The following is a 7,495-nucleotide window of genomic DNA, read 5'->3' as shown; positions in this document are numbered from 1 at the left end:
CAAAAAATGTATGACATGTGAAAAGATAATTGTTTGAGTTTCAAGATGATATAAATATAATTTTTGTGCTGTAATATTTTTAGAAGTTGTCGTAGAGAGAAGTCCAATTTCGCTTAACTTTTTACTAATCAAAATTCTAATTAATATTTTTAAAAGTTGATGTACATTTCTAAATTTCAAAGTATATACAAGGTTACTAATCAAAATTCTAATTAAATTTTTAAAAAATTCTGTATTTCTAAATTCTTAAGTATATACAGGGTTACTAATCAAAATTCTAATTAAAAATTTTAAAAGTTGATGTACATTTCTAAATTTCAAAGTATATACAAGGTTACTAATCAAAATTCTAATTAAAATTTTAAAAAATTGATGTACATTTCTAAATTTCAAAATATATACAGGGTTACAAATCAAAATTCTAATTAAAATTTAAAAAAAAAAACTTATGTACATTTCTACATTCTAAAATATATACAGGATGTTTCAAAAAAGTGAAACAAGCATTTAGTTCATTAAATATCGCGCCGTGGCGTATATTTTGAATAACAAAGTTCTTTAAATAAGGTGGGCAGTTGAATGGATACACTTTAAAAACTTTAGAGATTGATATAAAAAAAGTAACAAAATTAAATTATTATATGGCTCTAAATGCAAAAATTTCAACAACAAAAAAAGTTTATCAAACATTTATCTATGCCCACAAAAATTTTCACTCTTCTGTTTACCAAAATTGTCAAAATATTATTGGGTATATAAGTATGGCCTATTTTTAACAGATGACATTAGTAGTACTGTTTGCTTGTAAATAAATCGTGAAGGTTGTATTTCAAAAATCTTGCAAAAACCTTTAAAAACCAGCGGCAGTGGTCTACCCAAAACTTTCTCGCATATACTTTAACAAAAGTAAAATCATTAAGAACGCTTTATATGGAACTTACATACAATAGTTACAAAATATTAATCTTTCGCGTGAATTTCATATTTTTATTGAATCTATCGAGACATCTTTGACGAGTTATTTGGCCATTAATCCCTCGTATGCGGTTAATAACATCTGAATGTCAAATTTGTGTTTCAGATGCTTTCTTCCCAGATGAATGAAACAAAAATTTGATACAAAACGACACTTGTAGTTACAAAATTACATATCAAATTTGATTCAATTAAGTTATCGTGTTTAATTGGTTCTGAAAGTACAAACCGACAGATGGCTAATCTCTTATTGGATTTGGCTCAAAACTTGATAGGTGTTTTACTTAAATGTTAGTTCTATTTATCGAATTTTTTACATCTAGCTCTCTTTATTTTTTATTTATTGTGCTAAATGATATTCGAACAGTCGAAGAAATGAACTTCCTTTGAGCGGATTTTGCACGAAATTTGGCATAAATCTACAAATTTCGTATAAAGACCATAAATCAAATTTCATCCATCTAGATCAAAATATTTTTAAATTATCTTTGTCACAGACAGACTGATGGACATTTTCCAAAAATGTGTTTTTCGAAATCTAGGAGGTCAAAAACTTAGAAATTTGTCAAAATCTCCAGTTCGAATCTTTTGACGATTACTATATTTTCTCTATATTACGTACGCGAGCAAGTAATTAACGTATGATCTCTGGTTAATATTTAAAATAAATATTTATTTAATTTAGAAAACTTATCGAGTAAGTGCCAAACAAATAGCATTTGCGGGAAATGATGCTACATTATTTCGGCCGCGGTGGCCTGGTTATAAAGTCTCGGCTCGTGAGCCATAGGGTTTCAGGTTCGAGACCCGTTTCCACTGAAGAACCGTCGTGTAAGGGGGTCTGTTGTACGTTAAATCCGTCAGGACCAAGCATCCTCCCGCTGCTGTGGTGCGGTGTGGAGAGGAGGGTGCCAGTTCAGGTGTCGTCCTCGTCATCTGACCGCGGTTCAAAATTAAGAGGTCCATCCTAAAATAGCCCTGTTTTGCTTTACAACGGGACGTTAATATAACTAAACTAAACTAAAGTTACATTATTTCATTTAAAAAAATGTAGCTGAAATGCATCGATTGTTGTTGAAAATTATGATTCACTTGTTTCATCGAAAACAAGATGCAAAGAGTAGTTTCGGTGATTTAAAATTCCTGATTTACATATGACAAAAAAGATGATAAACTGCCGAAAGAAATCTCTTCACCACAATGATCACCAACATTTTGCCAGAAACTTAAGTATCACTTCGCTGGGTTGTGTTGCCCACCCTCCGTATTTACCAGATGTTGTATCTTCAAACTACTATTTGTTTCTCAAAATGCTTTCTTTGGAGAAAGATTCAATTTCCAAGCAGATATCAAAAAAATTGGTTTGGTACCTGAACTGCGTGTAAACAAAAATAAATTTTTTCTTCTTCTTCACGGAATTCGTTTGTTTCTCAAAAAATGGAAGAACATTCCAGTCTTTGAAAGAAAATATTTTGAATGGGTCGACCTTTAATTTTTGTAGCAAACAAATAACTTTTTTCACTTAAAAAAAAGAACGGAATCATGTTTATACGTACAATAAAAGGGAATTCACTGATTTAGACTACATTTTCATTTCTCAAACTAGTATTTGAACGAATCTCTCGTTGCCCATTTTAGAGATAATGTACGTATTACAAAAGGTTATTAATTCTTTCAAAAAAAAAAAAAAAAAAGGAACATCTTCGAAGTTGTACGATTCAAAAAGTACCTGCATATATGTACAGCTGCATTACGATTATATATAGCATACATTATCAACGTTTCAATATATTTCTCTGCACTGAAATACGGGAGTGGGAATGAAAGTTTCCGGTCTCACCTAGAGGTGGTGCTCCCGGAATAAGTTTGACTAAAGCACTTCAATGTGCCATCTTTGTTTAAAACTTCATAATTTAAAAGATATGTTTGGTTGTTACACTGAGTTGTTTTAAAATTATCTTTTATTTTAGGCAAGTATGAAAAAACTTAAGTGCAAGCTGTGATAAAATATTTTCTTATAAAAAAGTTATTTCCAACGAATATTAAAACTTATACTAGATACTACACTAGGGGAATCTACTCCTTCATTTACAATTATTAAAACATGGGTATCTGACTTACGCGGTCATACAAGCACTCTTGATCTTGGTCAACCCCAAGACGACCCGCTTACCCGAAAGGGTGTAATCTACTTTGGACTACACTGGAATTTCGAAAATTTGCTTAAATCCGTTTTCCTGCAGCGTCTTTCAACCAACGTACAGCAGATTCTTGCTATCTCTGTTGGTGGAGTGGAAAAGTTAGCTGAGATGGCGCATGGAATTATGGCAGCTGCGTGTAATACAACATCGATTCAAGCAGTCAAACCGGGAGACACGGAGCTGAAAACCATGCTTATGGATATTTCGTCATGTCTGTCTCGCCTGGAAACACGTGAACGTTCTACCTCCCGTGGGCGCACAAGCACTCTGGATGAGGAGCGTTTTGGAAGACCAAAATCAGTCACTGTAGAAGAAATCATTAGAAAAGTTCACAAAAATATTGTGAATGATCGCGATTGAAATTGACAGAGGTTACTGAGTCTGTTGGTATATCCAAAAAATGAACATATATTTTAATCAATATTTTGGGTACGAGAAAGTTGTCGGCAAGATGGGTGCTGCGTTTGTTGACCTTAAATCCAAAATTGCAGCGCATGACGATATCGGAGCTGTACAATTCAAACCCAACTGATTTTTTTGCGGAGTTTCCTTACTGTGGATAAGACATGAGGCGCCAACGATGTGCTTCGTGCACGGTGTTGGGGTGGAATGCCGTACCAAATGTGGATAAGACATGGATCCATTACTATACTCCCGAGACCAAACAGCAATTAAAACAGCGGACAGCAAAGGACGAATCAGCACCAAAATAAGCAAAAAGTGCGCCATCTGCTGGAAACGTTATGGGAACAGTCTTTTGGGACGTTGACGAAATTTTATAAACGGATTATCCCATCCCAAAATCAAAGACAAAAGACCCGGTTTGGGCAAGAAGAAAATCCTGTTTAACAAGGGCAATGCTAACGCCCACGAGGCTGTCATTGTGATCGTAAAACATCATGAACTGAAGATTGAAATTCTTCCTCGTACACCCTGTTCTCCTGACATGGTCCCCTAGGAGTACAACTTCTTCCCCAACCTGGAAAAATTTCTTCCTGGAAGGGAATTCTGTTCGGATACTGAAGTCATCTCAGTGACGAATGCCTACTTTGAGGCCTTAGAAGAAAGCTGTTAAAGCGAGGGGATTCAAGCATTGCCGCACCGCTGGAGCAAGTGTATATCTTTGGAAGGGAACTACGTTGAAAAATAAAGCAATCATTGAACATGATTTTTTTTTATTTTCTTTGTTAGACCGGAATTTTTTTATCCCACCATCGTACATCAGTTTTGGCAAACTTAATTACACGCACAGTTAATAAAGAATTTTATTTTCTCAAATTTTCGAATCGGAATTATATTTCTCTGAGATAATTTAAATTTTCAATCTCTGAAATTTCTCTTCTTCTTTTCCTTCGAGGTTTCTTCTATCAATCAATTGCAGTGAACAACAATGTGCGTGATTAGAAATATTTTACAATTACAGTGATTGAATGATGCAATAATAGACAAATAGTTGCATAAGACAATTTTTGCTGCATTGAATAAATTTTAATTTTAAGATAAACATTTTGATCTAAATTGACAACTCCCTCTGAATTTAAAAATAATCATACATATGCACATTTTGTTAATAGAAGCATGAAATTTTGAATATGCATCAATGAGAAACATTTTATTTATTAATATTTTTGCTTTATGAAAGCCGTGTAAAAGTTTGACAATAAAAATTTTTAAAAAATTAATGTTCACAGAAGCCGGAATGTTTTCAGACAATTGCTTAATTTATTTAATAAAACTTTACAACTGAAAATATATGTTTAGGTGCAATATTTAGGAAAATGAATGTTTGCTCCATTTTTTGAGAGGGACACCCAGTACGAGCCACGTTTTGTAACGCTAGATTAAATTATTTGGCCTGTAAAACCTGCACCAAATTTCATTCGAATCCATGAAGAATTGCGGAATAATAAATAGTCATTTAATTATATACAATATATAGCCTAACGCAAATCTAAATAAAAAAAATTTAATTAAAAATTAAATGAGTTATACTACTAAACGCAGATATTCAAATAATGCCTTTATTAGAATGTCGGTTGATCGATTTGCAGTTATATTTTGAATACAAAATGAGTCATTTTTCATACCCTCTTGTGTTATATACGCCGATCGGGAAAGGAAACTTTTAAGCAGGTTAAATCGCAAACTTGTCTTTTTTTTCCCCTCTCTTTCTCATAAGCGAATAAAAAAATATTGTAATCGTCTCGAAATTCGAACTCGAGATTTTAACGTATTTCCCTCAATGTGTCCTTCCGGAAGAGTCATTTTTAAAATCCTGAGTGTCTGTGAATACAATATTTAACAAACACTTTTCGCAAGAAGGACGAAATTTGGTAAATGGATATAATACCAAATTTGTAGATCAATAATATAATATCAAATTTTGAAAGAACTCAATTGAGAAAAAGTCTTTCTATTCTAATTCAAGTGAACAAGATACCTACATAAAGTAAAAAATTAGATAGATTGATTTTTTGGTTCACAAGTTTAGAACTTAAAATACAGCTCCATATCAAATTTGGTACCAAATCCATCAAGGAGTTGATCATCTCTCCGTCTATATTTTTGCACAGAAATAAATTCAATAATTCGAAAACATTAAACTTAGTGAAATGAAATTTGGTTTATAGCATAGGCTTCAAAAATGTATATTACATTAGCCACGAATGCATCTAATTCAGCTATCATTTATGTTGCTGTTTATAATCTTAATATAGAAAAATCTACACGAATCGGTTCAAATTTAAAGGCCTTTTCACTGCACAACTCTTAGCAATCATGATACCAAGTAAATGTAAAAGACAAAATCATTATATTACCCTTAACGGTAGCAAAATATCTTATAATCTTTAGAATAATCGACTTACAAATTTGCAACTGGAATCCATGAACTGCAATCTAATGAACTGTCTATTCATAATCATTCATTGGTCATCTTGCTGGACTTCGTACCAGGTAACAGGTGAATCCGCGCCTCAATAAAAAGTGGATCAATTTCCGAAAGTGTTAAATTTGAACATATGAAAGTGGTAAAGTGTTGCAATAGATTTCGTTAAGAAGAGAGAAGCATACTGAAGACCAGCGAGAATTGCCTCCCAAAAACTTTCTCGCCAAACTCTCTCAAAACTCTCGCCAAACTTTCTTCCAGAAACTCTTTCATAAAAATGCCATATCTTACACGGCACTGGTCTACAATAGTTACGAAATATTAACTTTAAGTGTGAATTTATCATTTTAACTGAATTTATCCTTTGTTCCTTGGCGAGTTTTTTTGGTCATTAATCCTTGGCATATTATTAATAGTTGCCGGAAGTCGAATTAGTATTTTAGACAGGTTTTTCCCAACTGATTGAAACAAAAATGTGACACTGAACTACACTTAGTCACAAAATCCTATACTAAATTCGATGCATTTAAGTCACTGGGTTTTTGAGTTATCGTGTTTACATGTTTCTGAATATACATACCGACAGACAGTCAATCCCTTGCTGGATTTTATTAACATGTGATAGCTGTCTACATTATAGATGTTAAATCTGTGTACCGAATTTTATTTATCTAGCTCTTTTCGTTTTGTAATTATCGTGTTAACACATATTCGGATAAGCAGACTTCCTTTGAACGGATTTTGTTCAAAATTTGATAGAAATCTATAAATTTGATAAAAATTTCATCCATCAAGCTCAAAGCATTTTCAAGTTATCTTCGTCACAGACAGACAGGTATTTTCAATAAATGTATTTTTCGAAGTCTGGGAGGTCTAAAACGTGAAGATTCTTCAAAATTTCGAATTTGAATTTTTTGACGATTACAATTTGTCCTCTACATTTCTAAGGGAAAAAACAAAGAGAAAATGTTAGAAAATCTGCAAATATTTTAAAGATTTTGAACTCCTCTAAAGTAATTTTGAGGTAATATGTTTTCCGCTAGCAAGCGCCTTCCTAAATTCACCATCGTTGCAGTTCCCAATTTCAAATACTATTGTAACGTGGAAGAATTTCAAACACATCTTTCTTCATTAAGATTCACGACTGCAGCTGTAGAACGAAAGTGAAAATTCTGACCCTTTAAACTCTTACACTTGGATGGCACCCTTCAAGACGATGCATCATTTTGACGTTTTATTTATTTATTTTGTAATTTTCATTGTTAAAAATACCTACAGAGTGGTAAGAAAATGTAGATTAAACTTTCAAGGAAATTCAACACAACAATTATATATATTTATTTTTCGGAATAATAAACAAGTCCTTGTGTTGTGTGAATAGTTATGCATCGAATTGTTTTTTCTAGTGCCAAGGGTTAAATTTAGACAATGC

This window comes from Argiope bruennichi, chromosome 9 (assembly GCF_947563725.1).
Source record: "Argiope bruennichi chromosome 9, qqArgBrue1.1, whole genome shotgun sequence".
NCBI lineage: Eukaryota > Metazoa > Arthropoda > Arachnida > Araneae > Araneidae > Argiope > Argiope bruennichi.
This window is presented reverse-complemented; position numbering follows the sequence as displayed.